Below are 20,073 nucleotides of genomic sequence, written 5' to 3'. Positions count from 1 at the left end.
CTCCCCGCTTCGTACCTCAATACTCAGCGCTGGAGATGTTCATTTGTAGAGATCCAGATGTATCTTCCTGCGTCTCAGGCTGGTTCCGTGGTTGTTTATGCTGGTCTGGTACCTATCCAGCTCGACTCGGGGGACCGGCTGAAAACGGTGTCTCCTACTCCTCCGCCATCTTAACTCCTCTGAATTCTTTCTTCTTTTTATCTGCCAGAGACCCAACAGCGGCGATCGCCGGCTCCATCGAAGTCCTGAGCGGGAGCCTGGGAGTTAGTTTTTCTCTAAAAGGAACCCCAACATTCAGGGAATCCTCTGAATGTCCGCAAAACTCCCCATCTCCACCATTCACTTGTCCCTGATCATTTGTAACAGGCACTGCTGGTCATTTCTTGGGCGTTGGTCTGCTCCCCTCCACCAGAATACGAAGCCTTCAGGAGCTCAGCAGTTTGGAGAATGAGTGTTGCTGTGAAACATCTGCTGGGAACCCTCTGCTCTTCTTGCTGGGTGATACCCGGCAAAGTCAACTTTCTGAGCCTTAGTCTTCTCATTGGCGAGGGGGGAACAGATAGTGCCTCCCTTGTGAGATTGTTTTGAGAATTACACGAAATCCCAAAAAGATATTTTCATTTAGATATTATAGTCAAACACTAACATAAATGGCTTTTTAATTAAATCAACAGGAAACTGAAGGTATGAGATCATTATTTTATATCTTTTTTTTTTTTTAAAGATTTTATTTATTTATTTATTCGACAGAGATAGAGACAGCCAGCGAGAGAGGGAACACAAGCAGGGGGAGTGGGAGAGGAAGAAGCAGGCTCATAGTGGAAGAGCCTGATGTGGGGCTCAATCCCGGATTGCCGGGATCACGCCCTGAGCCGAAGGCAGACGCTTAACCGCTGTGCCACCCAGGCGCCCCCATTATTTTATATCTTAAGACAGATTACAGAGTTCACATTAAACATTTATTTTTCTTGGCAGATATACTTTGTCATTTTTATCCTCCCTAGACATTAAAAAAGTATGACTTTGGACATATTATATAACTTATCTGAACCTTATTTTCCTTAGCCATAAAATGAGAAAGTACTTTCTCTTTTATAGGATTATTATTTTTAAAAAATGAATCAATATAGGTGATCTCTTTGTCGTAGGTTCCCTGACAAGGAATTGTCCTACCCCATTCACAAAAGATACGGGTGGTACAAGGAACACTGTGGATGTGTTTGATAAAATAAATCGTCCTCTTGTTATTTAAAATTGAAATAAAATGAAGCTCAAAACTATCCCAGTGAAGGAAAACCACAAAATGAGACATTAGTCACCTACCTCTATAAAAGTAGCAGACTGAAAATACATTTTTCAGAGGAACAGTCATCTATTATCAAATTTTAAACCCTAGCAATTTTAAGAGATGTGCTGCACTTAATTTTGAAAGAAGTATCACCTTGAGAAGACCCACAATACAAAGATCGTATATGTGGATGGAGAATAGATGTTCCTCCTGATTGACCTTTCTTCCCTCCTGATTGACCTTACTTCATGTTATATTTATTGGTTCTTTCTCTTTTTTAAAAAATCAGACTTGAGTTATTTATTTTTTCCCACACAAAATGTACAGATCTTCCCAAGAAGGTGTGACCTGATTGCCAAAAAACCTTCCAAGAACAAGAAGCCAGACAGATGGAAGACGTTTGTCACTATGTGAAGTTTGGCAAGCTTTCTCTGGACATGTCTGCTGCAAAGTAGTGTGGGGGAGGAGAACATTTACTTGCTTTAAGACAGACTGTTGTCAAATTCTTCTAGATGTTCTAGAGGGCATGAGACTAGGTTTTTGGTTCTTTTGTATTTCTTGTAGTTATATGCTTGAGCTAAATGATACCAGGCTGGGTGCTTTTGCAGGGATGTCTTCTGAGGATGAGATGCCCCAAGTGAAGAAATTATACAAAGATTACTTAAGTCACTGAAACATGAATCTAGACTCTTTTATAGTTAGATGGGAACAGAAAGGAAATAGCTCTTCTTCCCCTTAAAAAAAAATCTTTCCACTTTTCCTCGATCCCATCCCGTTTGCAACTAACCTGTGAAGTGTGTGCTTCTGTTTGTATGCTATTTGTGTGCAAATATTTTAATTAAATACTTGCTATATAGCTGATTACTCTGCTTACTTTTTATTCACACAACTGTTTTAAGGATGACTTCATGTTGCTACATGCACAAGCAGTCCATTTCTCTATTGCAATATAGTACTCTACCACTGCATAGTGTGCAGAAACTGTCCAGTCCCAGGGATGGGCACCCAGAATGTCTTCAATTCTTTGCCATTACAATAACACTGTGGTACGTTTATATGCCCCTTTATAAACCTGAATGAGAATTTCTTTGAAAGAGCAGGATTTCTGGGTCATAGAGAGGGGCAAATGTATTTTATAAAATATTGCAAGATTCTCTCTTGATAGGTTGCGCCAGTCTACATACTTACCAGCAGAGCATAAAGGATCCTGGAGCTTTACATTACTGCCAACACTTGGCATTATATGGCTTTCTAATTTTTTGCCAGTTTAATGAATGGAAAGCGATATCTCACTATTGTTTCAATTTGCTTAAGCATCTCTTCATGTGCTTGTAAACCTGTTGGGTTTACTTTTCTGTAAACTGCTTGTTTATATCCTTTGTCTTTTTCCTATTATGGTTCCTCTATTTTTATTGAATTGCAAGGAATCCTGGTATATTATAGATACTACTTCTGTATCAATTTTAGACATTGTACTATCACCCAATCTGTTACCTTTCAGTTAACTTTGTTCATAATCTTTTCCCTTGAACAGATGGGCAAGGCCTACGTCTTTTCTTTTCACAGCTTACTTTTATTATGCTGCTTAGAGCAAGCTATTGAGTTTCTCAAAAATCTATATGGAATTGTAGTTGGTTCTGCATTAAATTTATAGCTGCATTTAAAGATAATTCACATTTTTAATACAGTAAATTATTCCTTCTTAGAGCATGGAATATCTCTCCATATTATTCAGGTCATCTATTTTGTCCTTCATTAGAGTTTCAAAATTTCTCCGTAGAGGTTTTGTGTATTCTAGATTAACTTAATTACTACAGAATTTATGGGTTCTGATGGTATTTTAAATGGCATCTTTTTAGTTACAGTTTTTTGTTGGAGATTGTCGGCATAGATAAATGCTATTGATTTTTGTACATCGATTTGCTGTCCTTCAACCTTGCCGAACTTTCCTATTATTCTCATTTGTCGGCATAGATAAATGCTATTGATTTTTGTACATCGATTTGCTGTCCTTCAACCTTGCCGAACTTTCCTATTATTCTCATATTTGTATGTTGATTTTATTGTCAGATAAATGATCATCTATAAATAATGATGGTTTAATCTCTTGTGAACTTTACATATCATTTTTTTCTTTATAGAATTAATTGTGACTTTCAGTCTATATTAAACAGTATTAGAGATAGTAAGCACTCTTGACTTAAAGGGAACATCTTAAGAAGTTTCTCCTTTAAATATATTGTTGATAGAAGGAAGCTTTATCAAGTTAAGAAAGTTTTCTTTATTTCTAGTTTATCATTATAGCAGAACTTTGTAAAATGCTCTTTTATCTTGATTAATCAGATAATTTTTCTCATTCTATTAATGCTGTGAATTTCATTGATATATTTTCTTTTTTTGTTGTTTTTTTAAGTTTTTATTTTAATTCCAGTTAATTAACATATAGTGTTCTATCAGTTTCAGGTATACAATATAGTGATTCAACATTTCCATACATCCCTAGTGCTCATCACAAGTGTACTCCTTAATCCCCATCACCTATTTAACCCATCACCCATACTCCCTCCCCTCTGCTAACCATCAGTTTGTTCTCTATAGTTAAGAGTCTATTTCTTGATTTGTCTCTCTCTCACTCTTTTTTTCCCCTCTGTTCACTTGTTTTGTTTCTTAAATTTCACATATGAGTGAAATCATATAGTCTTTGTCTTTCTCTGACTGGCTTATTATTATTTTATCTCTAATTCCATCCATGTTGTTGCAAATGACAAGATTTCATTCTTTTTTATGGCTGAGTAATATTCCATTGTGTGATTATATATATATTTCTATATAATACCACTTTTTCTTTATCCACTCATCAATTGATGGGCACTTGAACTTCTTCCATACCTTGTCTATTGTAAATAATACAGCTATAAACATAGGGGTGCATGTATTCTTTGGGTAAACACCCAGTAGTGTGATTCACTTTTTGAGGAACCTCCATACTGTTTTGCACAGTGGCTGCACCAGTTTGCATTCCCACCTACAGTGCACTTTAACCAACACCGGTTGTTTCTTGTGTTGTTGATTTTAGCCATTCTAACAGGTGGGAGGTGACATCTCATTGTAGATTTGATTTGCATTTCCCTGACACCAAGTGATGATGAACACCTTTTCATGCGTCTGTTGGCTCTCTGTATGTCTTCTTTGGAAAAATGTGTGTTCATGTCTTCTGCCAATTTTTAATTGGATTATTGGGGGGTTTTTTGGTGTTGAGTTGTGAAAGTTATTATGTATTTTGGATACTAACCCTTTATCAAATTATGTCATTTGCAAATATCTTCTCCTATTCAGTAGGTCGCCTTTTAGTTTTGTTGATTTTTTTCTTCATTGTGCAAAAGCTTTCAATTTTGATGTAGTCCCTATAGTTTATTTTCGCTTTTGTTTCCCTCGCCTCAGGAGACACATCTAGAAAAAAGTTGCTATGGCTGATGTTAAAGAGATTATTGCCTGTTTTCTCTTCTAGGATTTTTAGGGTTTCAGGTCCCACATTTAGGTCTTTATCACATTTTGAATTTATTTTTGTGTATGGTGTAAAAAAGAGCTTCAGTTTCATTCTTTTGAGTGTTGCTATCCAGTTTTCCCAATACTACTTGAAGAGATGTTCCCATTGGATATTCTTTCCTCTTTTGTCAAAGGTTAATTGACCATATAATTGTGGGTTTATTTCCGGATTTTCTATTCTGTTCTATTGATCTATGTGTCTATTTTTGTGCCAGTACCATACTGTCTCGAACACTACAGTTTTGTAATATAACTTGGAAGTCTGGAATTGTGATGCCTCCAGTTTTGGTTTTCTTTTTCAGGATTGCTTTGGCTATTCGGGGGTCTTTGTGGTACCATATAAGTTTTAGAGTTGTTTGTTCAAGCTCATGCAAAATGCTGCTCTATTTTGTTAGGATTGAATTAAATGTGTAGGTTGCTTGGAGTAGTATAGACATTTTAACAATATTTGTTCTTCTAATCCATAGGCATGGAATGTCTTTCCATATCTTTGTGTTGTCTTCAATTTCTTTCATCAGTGTTTTACAGTTTTTAGAGTATACGTCTCTTATCTCTTTGGTTAGGTTTATTCCTAGGTATCTTATTTTTGGTGCAAATATAAATGGGATTGTTTTATTAATTTTCTCTTTCTGCTGCATCAGTATTGGTGTATAGAAGTGCAACAGATTTCTGTACATTGATTTTGTATCCTGAGACTTTATTGAATTATCAGTTCTAGCATGTTTTTAGTAGAGTCTTTTGGGTTTATATATATAGAATCATGTCATCTGCAAACACTGTAAGTTTTACTTCTTCTTTACCAATTTGAATGCCTTTTCTTTCTTTTTGTTGTCTGATTGCTGAGGCTAGGACTTCTAGTACTGTGTTGAATAAGTGATAAGAGTGGACATCTTTGTCTGGTTCCTGACTTTAGGTGAAGAACTTTCAGCTTTCTGTATTGAGGATGATGTTATTAGCTGTGGGTTTTTCATATATGGCCTTCATTATGTTGAGGTTTGTTCCCTCAAAACCTACTTTGTTTAGAGTTTTTATCATGAACAGATGTTGTACTTTGTCAAATGCTTTTCCTGTGTCTATTGAAATAATCATATGGTTCTTATCCTTTCTCCTATTGATATGATATTGATTTATTTGTGAATACTGAACCACCCTTGCTACCCAGGAATAATCCCACTTGAACGTGGTGAATGATTTTTTTTAATGCATTGTTGAATTCAGTTTGCTAGTATTTAGTTGAAGATTTTTTTTCATCTATGTTCATTAGCCTATAGTTCTCTTTTTTATCAATGTCATTATGTGGTTTTAGTATTAGGATATTGCTGGCCTCATAGAATGAAACTGGAAGTTTTCCTTCCTTTTCTGTTTTTTGAAATAGTTTAAGAAGAATAGGTATTAACTCTTTTTTAAATGCTCGATAGAATCTACCTGTGAAGCTTTCTGGTCCTGGACTTTTGTCTGTTGGGAGCTTTTTGATTACTGACTCAATTTCTTTATTGGTTATTGGTCTGTTCAAATTTTCTATTTCTTCCTGTTTTAGTTTTGGTAGTTTATATGTTTATAGGAATTTATCCATTTCTTCCAGGTTGTCCAATTTGTTGGCATATAGTTTTTCATAATATTCTCTTACAATTGTATTTCTCCTCTCTCATTTGTAATTGTGACTGAGTCCTTTCTCTTTTTTTCTTGATAAGTCTGGCTCAATGAACCAATTTTATTGATTTTTTCAAAGAACCAGCTCCTGGTTTCATTGGTCTAGTTCTACTGTTTTTTTTTTAGTTTCTGTATCATTTATTTCTGCTCTAATCATTTCCTTCCTTCTGATGGTTTTAGGTTTTGTTTGTTCTTCTTTTTCTAGCTCCTTTAGGTGTAAGGTTAGATTGTTTATTTGAAATTTTTCTTGCTTCTTGAGGTAGACCTGCATTGCTATGAATTTCCCTCTTGGAATTGCTTTTGCTGTATCCCAAAGATTTTGAACCGTTGTGTTTTCATTTTCATTTTTTCCCATGTACTTTTTAATTTCTTCTTTTATTTCCTGGTTGACCAATTCATTGTTTAGCAGTATATTATTTAACTTCCATGTATTTGTGGTCTTCCCAATTTTTCTCTTATGGTTGACTTCTAGTTTCATAACATTGTGGTCAGAAAAGATGCATGGTATGACTTTGATCTTCTTGAATTTGTTGAGGCTTGTTCTGTGGGCTAATATGTGGTCTATTCTGGAGAATGTTCCATGTGCATTTGAAAAGAATGTATATTCTGCTTAGGATGGAATGTTTTGGATATATATCTCTTAAATCCACTTGTTCCAGTGTGTCATTCAAAGCCATTGTTTCTTTGCTGATTTTCTGTTAAGATGATCTGTTCATTGATGTAAGTGGGGTGTTAAAGTTCCCTACTATCCTTGTAATATTATTAATTCCTTTACGTTTGTTATTAACTGTTTTAAGTATTTTGGTGCTCCTATGTTAGGTGCATAAAAATTTACAATTGTTATATCTTCGCTTGTTGGATTGTCCCCTTTATTACTATATAGTGTCCTCCTTTGTCTCTTATTACAGTCTTTGTTTTAAAGTCTATTTTGTCTGATTTAAGTACTGCTATTCCAGCTTTCTTTTCACATCTATTTGCAGGACAGATGTTTCTCCATCCTCTCACTTTCAACCTGCAGGTTGCTTTAGGTCTAAAATGAGTCTCTTGTAGGCAGTATATAGATAGGTCTTGTTATTTTATCTTATTTTATCCATTCTCACATATCTATAGATATATAGATTTTTCTATTCTAAAACGTTACCTATCAGAACCTTCAGAAGTAGTTTTCAAACTACTTGAAACATCTGCAATACAATTTTAATGTGTTTAATAGTGATACTCACATATTATAAATTTTGTTCCAAGCTTTCAAAAGACATCAAGAAGTTCAAAATTGAACTATTTTGCGTAATGCCCCATGAAGGTTAAATCAAGGAAATAGCCCAATTTTTGATGTATACATAGATGGGGATCTAATGTACAGAAAGTGACTATAGTTAATAATGCTATATTATATACTTGAAAGTTGTTAAGAGAGTAGATCGTGAATGCTCTCACCACAAAAAGAAATGACAATTATGTGAGATGATAGAGGTATTAACCTACCCTACTATGGTAATCATTTTATAATATTTAAGTGTATCCAAGCATCATGTTGTACACCTTAAACTTACCTAATGTTATATGTCAATTATATCTCAATAAAGTGGGGAAGAAAAGTAGCTGGCATACCAAAAATAAAGTATATATAAAAAATGAAATAGAAATAGTTACTCCATCAGTCATGTTAAGACCAATAAATGACTTTGACCTAAGATACAAGATATAAAAAGATAAACTTTCAATATTTCTTTTATGGAAAATTAAAATATTAACATTCCTTTAAAGATACTTTTTGCAATCAACATATTCTGTCAGCACTAAATGTAATTCAAGCATATTTTGAACTGAATCTTTTCTGAGTAGAATTATATTATTGGTTTGATATCTAAGTATCAAACTTATTAAGAGCATGGATAAAGTGAACCAACATGAACTTAGGAAAAAATTTTAAGAAAATCTAGAGCTTTGGTAGAGGTTAGTTTAAGTAATAATAAAATACATTTCAGTTTTAAACTGCAAAAGCAATATATGCTCAAGTTGGATGGTCATTTCCTCATCTAATAACATAAAGTTATAGTACAATAAAGTTACAGCACAGTTCCAGTTTAAAAAATGAAACCCAATTTTTGAACTAGAGATTTAGTGTCTGAGATTCTTAAACCCAACACATCAAATATGGAACATTTAGAAATAGCATATAACAGCATTTTAAAAAGTACCTTGCTTGAATTAATAATTTAAAAAAAAGGACCATATACCAAAAAAACTTGAATCACTCAGGCAGAAAATTATAGTTTTCAACAAACTTCATTAAGTAAGGATCTCTTACAAACAGCCCAAGTACATATTTCCAAATTAAAATTACAGAAATAAAACATTTCCCTGCAGCTTCAGACATAAATACGAATTGTCAGTTTTGGGTTTTTTTTTTAAGTTCAGAAAATGCTCCAAGAGTTTAAGAAATATTTGGGTGTTTTTTCTTATTTCTTGTTTTTAAGTAATCAACAAGTTAAAATTTAATTTCTAAGTTGACCATTCCTTTCCAAAGTGTTGAAAATTAGGAATAAGATAAAAATTCCTCAAATTTTTCATATCTTAAATTCCACAGAGACTATGATTTTCTTCATAATTAAGATGGTGGTTGTTAAGATATTACAGTTAGATACTCATCTCCTTTGTTTCTCTCTGAATTTCAAAAATGACTATGCAATCAATAACAACTGTTTAGCTATGCTGTGAAACACTTTAAATGATTAAAGCTGTATGTTTATGAACTCTTTTAGAAACTATTTTATTTTATTTTATTTTTAAAGATTTTATTTATTTATCTGACAGAGATAGAGACAGCCAGCGAGAGAGGGAACACAAGCAGGAGGAGTGGGAGAGGAAGAAGCAGGCTCATAGCGGAGGAGCCTGATGTGGGGCTCGATCCCATAACGCCGGGATCACACCCTGAGCCGAAGGCAGACGCTTAACCACTGTGCCACCCAGGCGCCCCAACGCTAGAAACTATTTTAAAAGAAGAGTGCAATGCATTCATTATTTAAATGAATCCAGGAATTTTGTTGGTTGGGGGGAAAATTCAAAGAAATTCAAAATTGAGAAGACATATCCAGCAATGAACGTTTCCTAAAGATCACGTTTGTACTAAGATCAGTCATTCCAAATCATTATTTATATAGCCTCCTGGCACAGTTCCATGCACTTTTGTGTATCTCTACAGTGTTTCTGTGGAGACTGACATATATTTTGTTTACTGACAGCACGAAAAGCTCTATGTAGGAACATAAATAAAGAAAACCATGTTTAAAAATCACTAATATTATTTTAAAAGGTAGTGCAGGCTTGTGTTTTGGCCTCTGTTTAGCCGTGTTAGGCCTATGAATGACAGCTTCCCTGCTTGAAGCATACAGAAAGCACAGCCTTCCTCATTCACTGACAGGACTGTGACCTTTTCACACGTTCCTTCCACAGCAGTGTTTGTCCCCAAATACCGGAAATCGGAAATCGATACAATGGCATTCCTACTTCAACACCACCACCAACAGCACAACTACTTAACAAGAATGCTAATGAGATGGAACAGGCCCTGTCGCTGAAAGTGTTAACTGCATTTCATAGCAATGCGTTTTTGCTACTTCAAAGATTACCAATTAAATAGATTCTGCTCAGCTCTGAGCAATTTCTAAGATGTTTCCACTTTTAAGGAAATAAATGTGATAAATGTAAGACTAAGTGACTTTATGCTGTCCTGAATATAATATCTCATTTTATATACATGAATCAGTATATATTTAAGACCACACTAATGTAGGCGGCTTGATTCAGTTGCATGCTATAATAGCAAAGTTAAAGTTAGAAACTGAAAAATGAATAAGTCGATAAACATAAAACCAGTAGTTCTGACTTTCCTTTTAGAGCTATTTTATCAGTTCATTTAAAAGAAATTCCCTTTGGGAATCCCGAGACATCCGATTTAAAGATTTAAAGAAATTTCAAGAAATTTCCTTTCACAGAATCCCAGCAAAACAATATTATTGTTTTTATATATGACCTTTGAAGTGAAATCAATGGAAATAATATCTAGAGTTCATCTAATTCTATAATTTATAAGCTTAGATTTGTTAAGGAAATAGGAATCATCACCTATCTCCATTTTACCTATCTAATGATTCCTTAACATGATCTTCTATAAAACTAAATAGAAAAGGCTATCCCTAAGGCCAAATGAAGTAAATGCAGTTCAAATAAAGTTCATTAGTGCTAAGAAGGATGTTTGCTAAGAAGTCCTACTCATATTGAAGCGATTGCCAGGCTTAACACTTTGCCACTGATGACCTAACAATGGTACCGCTACAGTGACTTTTCTAAACATTGCAAATAATTTTAAATTATATCATGATATAACAATACAAAAGAGACTCAAGAATACATAGAACTGAGCATATCTAAAAGAAATAGAAATTTTCATGGAAATGCATAACAGGTAAATTTCTATTTCTTTTTCTTCATGTTTATATTTTAAAATAAAACCTAAACAAGTATCATATTAAAACGGTTGATTTATATCGGAAACTGGGGATGTACTGTATGGTGACTAACATAATATAATAAAAAATCATTAAAAAAAAAAACAACGGTTGAGTGCAAAGGTTTAAGTTATTACAACTCAGCAAAAGTAAAAGGTTTCGTTAGGAATGGCAAAGAGCCCAGGTTTTTAAACATTCCCGAATTTGGCATAGTGTTGACGATGCAGACAACTTCAAAGATGCTAAAAATGTTAGTTTTTGTTCATATTTTGTTCCTAATCTATTTTTCATCAATTTTGAGTCCTAAAGAAACCTTTAAAATCAAAGCTCTGTAAGTAATTCTTGAAATACTTTCTTTTTTCACAATACACAGAACTCTTTTCAATCTAGTACAACTGTATATATCTATTTCAATTTTACATGTTTAGGACAATGGAAGAAAAAAACAAGCCACAACTACTTTCTTTTTTTTTTTTTTTAAAGATTTTTTTTATTTATGTGACAGAGAGACAGCCAGCGAGAGAGGGAACACAGCAGGCGAGTGAGAGAGGAAGAAGCAGGCTCCCAGCTGAGGAGCCCGATGTGGGACTCGATCCCGAAATGCCAGGATCACGCCCTGAGCTGAAGGCAGACGCTTTAACGACTGCGCCACCCAGGCGCCCCTACAACTACTTTCTGAGCAGTTTCTTATCTCTAACATCCCCACTTTTAATAAAACTTAGAAAATGTTTAAGTTTTTTAAGATTTGATTTAAACAGTGCCTTTCTTGTACTGGAGAATGATCTCTTTTTTTAAACATCAAATAATTTTAAACTGTCTAATAAGTAGAATCAAACCGTTTAATATCAAATAAATGATTATAATTAAATTGTTCATAATCTATTTCATAATATCATTGTATCTTAAAAGTTAAATAATATTTCAATGTAAATAATTTGACCAAAATTATAATAAAACATACTTGTACCAGTTTTTATATATGATATTGGCTTAATAAAAATTTTTAAAAATAAGTTTGGATTTTTATTTTTTCATATTTATTATTATAAATAGACTTAACTATGATAACTATTGATCCCATTTCTGGATACACTGAAATTAATTAACTAAGCAAATAATCACATTTTGAGAATAAAAGTTTCTCGTGGGAAGATATTTCTTGCTAGTTCCGGGTACCTTAGCTCAAGAATTTCTTCTCGTTAATACAAATTGTCCTTTACCAAACCAGACAGCAGGAGGTGCTGTGAACACTGAGACCACATCCCATTCTTACCTCCCCTCCCCCAGCACACAGAGAATAATAGCATGATGCTTTCAAAATATTCAGTTTTCAGTGGCCTGTGGCCTGAGGTAATGAGCCCAGTTCTAAACTGGAAACTCATGGTTAGAAATGTGAAACCTAGACTTTATTTAACATGGTAAAATATATGCTTAACTTGTTAAGACCAAGTGCAAAGGGTATTCGAAAAATGTGGCAACACTATTTTTATTTTATAAATGGCCATCAATCATTCTGCTTTGCAACGCTAGTTCCACTTTAAGATAAATCAAAGTCCCTATAAGTAGTTATAAAAATATCAAAGTCTTTACGCACACACACAAACATACACGCACACACTCACAGTTATGGAAAGGACACTTAGAAATTAAAGGACAAAATTAAGTTTAACCTGATTCAAATATATTAGTTCTATTTCTTTACTTTCTAAACAGACAAGTTAAGCATAAATGAAGTGAATTAGTCTTGACAATTTCATTTCCCAGAATGTAATTGGTTTACATTTTAGCCCAACTTCTACAATAGCAATTCTGATTTCATACTGAAAAGAAAAGAAAGAAAAGAAAAAAGAAGGCTGAGCATTTAAACCTTCAAATGATTTAGGAGCTACTCATTTTCTTGCTTAAACTAACTGTCTATAGAAATTCTACATAAGGAGTTGCCTTCGCTTTGCACAGTATGCAGCAAGAAAAGATGAGACATATGACATCCCATACCAAAAGACAGATACAATTAGCCCCATTATTGTGGGCTTTGAGATTACAGAAGAAGCATTTTGGCTCCCTAACAAGCACTGAGTTCACAAAATACATGTCACAGTTTTTTTATGACACAATGCCAATCATTGCCTCTATATAACCAAGTACATTTTAAAACACTTTTAAAGAGGGATGACTCACCTATGTATAATATTTTTTTGCAGATTTTAGTCATTGGTACAAGGCCAAAAGAGCTCCTTGGATGTACATCTTAGCTCCTGAGGGGCTGAAACCTTCTCCCTTAGAGACCCAAACTGATCCCCGCAAAGGTGTGATGGAATTTTGCAGGCATTTTTCAAGCAGAGGAGCTATGCAAGAAAATAAGGGAAAATAAATTCTTTTGACCCAACTGAAATGCACTGCCTGGAACACAGCCCCAATACCAGAACTAACTCTTAACATCTATTATTTATATCGGACCTGAGTTAAGTCTTACAGAGGCAATTTCTGCATGACTAGTGGCCACCATGAAGGATTTTTCCTTATATTGAGACACCCCCCATGCAAGACTCAGAAGCTTTGTGAGCACACCTGAATAGTTCTGAAGTGTGCCTAACTAGCTGCACGGAGTGTCATGGTGTGCACCGATTGCCTTATCTTCTCATTTATCACAGATGAGTTGGAACCAACCTTGCTGAAATCTACTTGCGTTGTCCTGATAAAATTCTAAGATCCATGTTGTTTCTGTATAAAGCTTCCCATAGAGGAGTCTATATATCTTAAACATCACATATGGAAATTACTCATAAAATATAATCCACACCTTTATAAGCCATCTTATTCAAGTCTTTTCACTGCCATTACTTAAATAACCCATAAAACAGGGTGGCAAGGCTGTTTAAAAATAAAGGGAATCTTAAGCAAGCATTTTATCGTACCTTTTTGTTTTTAAGTTTCTGGGATATAAGCCAGTCAAAGATTTAGGAAAGCTATTCCAGTACCCGTTTTGTAAACAGATAGAAGATATTTACTTCTTGGCCCGTATTGCAACATCTATACCGGACTTGACAGACATGTTTATACACTTTTTCACATGATTAACTTAGAAAATCTTTCTAGTGTAAAATAGTCAAATAACATGCCAGCTAGCTAACATTTTTCAAGATTTAATTTCCCTCTGAAATGCCAGAAAGAAAGAAAGAAATCTTAGGTACGTTTGGGAACCCAGAAAAATGAAAGGATATAATTTTAAAACTTGGTCTTAAGTATACACATGTGACACAATATAAACATACAAAATAACTCTATGGCTTGGCTACCTTATTCTGATACGTATTTCTAATAGAAAAGAAATTAAACAGATCACCAGCAAAGAAAATAGCTCCTAGCTCCATGCCATTGGTTATGTTATATGTGGCATATATATTTATGCAGAGAGGCCTAGCGTAGCAATCCGAAAATTGAATTACAATTAGGGTCAGCTGAGCTGCTGAGCTGCTGAGTTATGCAAATGGCCTTTGCTACTGGTATTCTGCTGAATTTTGCTCCTAGTAAAAAAGTTATGCATTTTATGGCGCTAAGTTGTAGAACTCTCTACCATAGCACAATTTAAATTCTTTCTAATATATTCAACTAATATATTCAACTAAGGAGAATGTTGGAAATAGAACTTAAGCTTTTCTAAAACTACTATAAATAAAGTTAAAGAAAAATATGACCCAATGACTATTTAGACATCTTTAGATGTGTGCATGAAATTCACTCATCCAGTCTCAGAAATTAATTCCTAAAATTCTCATATCAAAACTATGTTTATACTGGAGCAATTATTTCTATTAAGCCTTATCATAACAAATACCACAAGCTTTTTAAAAATATAAGATCACATATACTATAAAAGAAAGAAAAAGAAAAAGAAACTTATTTTTAGAATTATAACTCTTCGATCTTTAAAAAAGAATGTATGGTATAAACCAATCTTGATTATAATTTTCCCTAAAAAAAAACTAGCTTAAGAATCATCAGTGCTTTTAGTTAACTGCTATAACATTCATACATTACTATGTATTGGGTTTTAATTTGTAAACTTTTAATCTGGTACATTCATTGAACCTATTACAGTTTTTTGAACATGGAAAGGCATTGCATAAATAGCTATTAAGTTTAAATAATTTTAAGTAAATCGAGAAGCAGGTAATAAAGTTGAATGATCTACATCCTAGATTTAATCTTGAACTTAAACCTGAGAACATGTTCTCAGATTCTCCAGTTTTATAGCCTTATTCATCCATGCTTGCCACAAAATAACTTTCAAATTCTTTATTTTAGCCCAAGGAATTCCAAAGTATAATTTCATAGATCTTCTAATACAAGTTCCATTTTTTGCAGAGTTTGTGTCCTCTTAAATAAGAATTTAAGGAAAAAAATATATATATAGCTTAGGAAAAAATACAAATTATATCAAAATGCAAGCAGTGTCAGAACTGATATAGGATGGAAAATAGCTCCCATGCTCCACATGATTTATGTAATTAGGAATACTATGGAAACCAGAAATAGCAAAGCAAAGAAAGCAGTATTCACAAGCAGGTTTTATAAGAGACTTCAGAATCTGCTCTGAACTTGTTGAATAATCTGTTCAGTATTCCAGAATCTCCCTGCTGGAAGCAGGGTCCTCGTTATAACCACAAGAGCGCTAACAAAGGTTAGCCTCTGAACCAGGGATTAGAAAGCTCTTTTCTTTTTGGGAGCTGCAAACTAGTGACTTTGATGATCTTCTTGAAAAGGAAGACAAAGCACACTCAAAGAACAAACAATGTTTCCACTAACTAGGAAGGTACAGAAAACATAAGAAAATGATATGCCCTAAGTACTTAGAAAGGAAGTATAAATAAGCCTAATATATTTAAAAAATAGAATTTATTAATCAGTTAGAATTAAAGAATTCTCCATAAAAAAAGATTGACCTAAAGTGATAGTTTTGAAATATAATAGAATAATTGATTAAAAACAAGTCAATTGACCTTTCAACCCCAACCACAGATTTTTAACATGAGTGTGAATAATATTTTTTAAGCATTTTAGTGGATATTTGTAATATTCTATACCAAAGACAATTCATAAGTGTTCTTAACCAAGCGTTTCCTTTTATATAGAGTTCTCTTTTACTCTGTTTCTGAAGTTAAGTGCATTCTATTAAGACTATTGCGTAAAAATGTGCAAAAAACAAAGGCAATTATTTAGAAAGGACAATAGACACTTTTCAACCTTGGAAAGAGCATAAACCTAGATGGCACTATGAGCTAACAAGGCCCATGAGAGACACTCAAAGAAGAAAAAAGCCATGTCTTTCCCAGTGAATGAACTCCAGGGTATTATTTTGTACATAAACCACGAGTTTCTCCTTCAAACTGCTACTCAGAAATATTGCCTCATTCAATAAGGTTAGCCGGTTCCTATTACCCCATATTCCTTTAATTTTGCTGTGCATAGGTACACACAGCATTTCTTCTGAAGCTTAAAGCCTTTATTACAGGTGTTCTATTTGCTCCTATTTACATAATTGCAACCAGAGCTTTGCTTTTCTGTGATTTCAGTATTTTCATTAAATAGGGCCTCAACATTTTTACTAGATAAGTCGTTTGGAAATTAATCATTCATTAAACTTATCAATATACACAGATCAGTCAAATGTGATCGTTCCATTGGGGTCTTTGCCACCACTGGAGAGGTGTGGTTATGAGGATGATAATAGCTTTTTATCCATTTTGTTTATTCTCAAGTTATGACTACAGGGTAAATTAAAATGAATGCAATAGTTTCAGTGCGTTTGGACTTCAGACTGAGGGTGCTGAGTAAATAGATCATGTGACTGAAAGGAGTAATTTCCCTGGTATAGTACTGAGCATCATGGGTAAACAGATCATATAATTAAAAGTAGTGGCTATATCAACTTCATAACTATCAATGGATACTTTTCTCACTCGTGCTGCTCCATTTCCCTTGCATTTGTTCCTCCTTTTTTCCACCTGTGAATATATTCTTGTCCTTCAAGTTTCCTATCAAATGTTACATTCTTTGGCAAAATACCCCATGTTATTTAGACAGAATTAACAGTTCCTCCTCTATGTTTCCCAGAGCATTGTTTGTAATTTTATTTTCCCCTTACTGATTTGAATTAATCCTTATCTTCTCCACTCCCATTTCCATCCTCCAGTAAATCACAAATGATTTAGGGTTTTGAGGCCATAGTGGTTTTTGGGGTTTGCTGAAAGCGGTGCTCAATAAATGTCTACCAGACAAATTAAAAGTACTTTGGATATGCTGTGGACAGTCTTTTAGGTAAGTTTTAAGACCATGAGTTCAACGTATGCACAAAGACCATCCACGATGCCTTAGAATCTGTAACTTTCTGTGACCAAACGAACATTTGCTCAAAGTTTAATAACTGTTAATATGCCAGAATTTTGAAGCACATTTAGAATATATACAACTGTTTTGTCTTAATTCTCCTTATAAAACGATCTTAAAGACTAAGAAGGAAAATAATTACAAAAGAAAATGATACAATTTGGCAATGAAGCATTAATAAGCCAGGAGAAGGCTAGAGGTGGGTATTTAAAGTCTCGGAAAAGCCTGAAGTGCTCTATCCTACCCTGTCATAAATCACGCTACTACGGGAAAAAGCACACAATAAAACCTATGTAACAAAGCAAAAATATTAAGTTAAGGTCAAAATAGATACTGTGAATAATAAAAATGATACCCTCTAAGAACACCAAACACAATGAGTTCAAAAACTACTCATAAAAAAGACGCTGTTCAGCCTTCAAGAAAACCTTATATTAAAAGCACTTCATCACTGATAAGAAGCTTGAACTTATTTGGATTCATGATGGGAGTAGTTTAAGAATTTTTTATAAGGAGGCAAATATTTCTCTATAGAGGAACCACAAAGCTAATGGAACTTACCAAGTAGAAATAGACTGGAATGTCTGTCGAGTTCTATGCCTAGAGAATATACATCTCTTTCCACAAGCAACATCTTACATTAAAAGAGATACTTTGCTTACTCATTTGAATCTCTTACAGAAAGCTAAAAAGAGGATTTCTTTAATTAATGTATTTTCAAACAGTACTGGAAATAATCAAAGGCTTTCATAACCTGCTGTGAATTAAAAATTAAAATTCATGCCAACTAAATATCCAGAATCATAATTTACATAATACAGCAATCTTCACATTTCAGTCAGAGTACATGAAACTATGGGAAAAGAGAGCACTGCCCAGAGCATAATTACCTATAAAGAAACTTCTATATGCTCTTTGGCAGCAAGTTTCAGATCTCAGTATCAAAAATACTCAGTTATTGTTTAGCAGGACATCATTTGGAAATTTCCCAATTCAGCTGGAATTTATTTTTTAAAATGAAGTTTATCTAAACAGTCTTTTTTGGATGAAACAAAGTGAGCTCTGTAAAGATACTAAGATTTGACTGCTTCCCATCCAGGAAGTATGGCTGGAGGGAGTTTGAGTGAGTGCCAAGGTATGTGTGTGTGTTAATGCTCTTTACCTAGCTTTAGGTAATAGTTGGAAAGCTCCTGGTCCCTGAACAACCAGCAGATGCCCCTCGAAAGCATGGTCTGCTGGGAAGATTGAATGATGTAAAGCATACTGTCTCCAGTGTTGCTTGATTTATATCAGTTTATTTTTATTCAAACGAAACTAAACTAACAGCTGCTGTGTACTTTTGTTTATGTGCTATACGTCAAATGTTATTGTCCCTAAGGTACTTATGTGAAAAGATTTAGCAGTCATTTTCTTAAATACCGATGCCTACCCAAATTTGGATTTTTCCGCCACTGAACAAAATGACAAGTACACGATTGCTATACTTAGAGCAATCTTTCACAGCTGCTTTAATTTTTCAGTGATCCTATTAAACTGACGGCATATTGCCTGTGGGGTCTACAGTGTTATAAGACTGCTCTAAGAGACATTGATTTGTATGCTAGGATCAAACAGAATAGGGATGCATTGGGGAGAAGAACTTCATAGGTCATATTGTTTTTACCTGAGTAAAATTGAATTTAGACATTGTGACCTTTGCAGAACACCTGGTTATTTTAATTGCTGATATGTGGGCGAACGTTGACATTGGGGCTTTGAAAGTATGAAATCTTCAGTCTCCTCTGTTTTGAAAACGCATCCTGAGTCATGTTTTTTCTTAAACTGAACAGAGTAGCTGTGCATTAAATATGCCAGCACATCTGCTTGAGCAAGTGGACCGAAATGGTGTGAATTGTTAATGCCTTGCTGCTTTGGTTCACGGCTTGTGATTGATCATTTGTAACTATATCTACTCCTTGTTCCATGAAATCAAGTATGGAGTAATGGGTTCATCAGACTTTGGGGTTAAATTGAGAGTGAAGAGGTACTGTGTGTGGAAATAAGAGTTGCCATGTTCAGGGCTGGCCTTGTAACAGAATGGAATCTACAGGCGATATTCAAAACCACTTCACTCATCATACGCTGATTCTGAATAGGGCCCATTTGCAGGAGACATTTGGTAGTTTTCCGGTACTCTTTATGCCTCTTTCTACTTCCACCACTATGCACGGCATTTTTCCATACATCCCAGTAGTACATTGGTAGAACAGGTCTGCATACACAACTCATTTATTTAAATAACTTGGTTTATACAAGTAGAAATAAGCTGGGGTTCTACTGTGTCTTGCCTTTCTCCTCAACAAAAATAATAGTGTGTGTATCTTTGAAAATACAAGTGTTTTGTGAACTCACTTCCTTGACCATTTTAAATATTTGATACTTAGTAATAATATAAAATAACTTAATTGAATTGATATATGTACAACTTTATGGTTAGTTAAACAAATACTGAGAATTAACTATATTTTATGTGCTTATGGCCAATACCAATACATAGTAATTGAATATATACAGGCTGCTTTTTCAAACTTTAAAGTTCTATACAAAAATGTAAGGTCTTATCTTAGAATTAGTTTAGAAAAATACAATACATGGAACTTAATAAATAAAACCAACAAAAACTAGAAGTAAAGGCCATTAGAAATATCAGTA

At 34.0% G+C, this 20,073-nt stretch overlaps 1 long non-coding RNA gene across 1 annotated transcript in view; it reads left to right on the top strand.

Moving 5' to 3' along the window:
• Positions 1 to 11,480, top strand: part of LOC103656288 — an 18,854-nt gene extending 7,374 nt beyond the window's left edge. Inside the window, exons 2-3 of the long non-coding RNA XR_005833094.1 lie at positions 1,616 to 1,739; positions 9,941 to 11,480. This is a non-coding gene — a long non-coding RNA (uncharacterized LOC103656288). The remainder of the gene's footprint in view (positions 1 to 1,615; positions 1,740 to 9,940) is intronic.
• The last annotated feature ends 8,593 nt before the right edge of the window (positions 11,481 to 20,073 follow it).

This window comes from Ursus maritimus, unplaced genomic scaffold (assembly GCF_017311325.1).
Source record: "Ursus maritimus isolate PB19 unplaced genomic scaffold, ASM1731132v1 scaffold_64, whole genome shotgun sequence".
Taxonomy (NCBI): Eukaryota; Metazoa; Chordata; class Mammalia; order Carnivora; family Ursidae; genus Ursus; species Ursus maritimus.
This window is presented reverse-complemented; position numbering and strand designations above follow the sequence as displayed.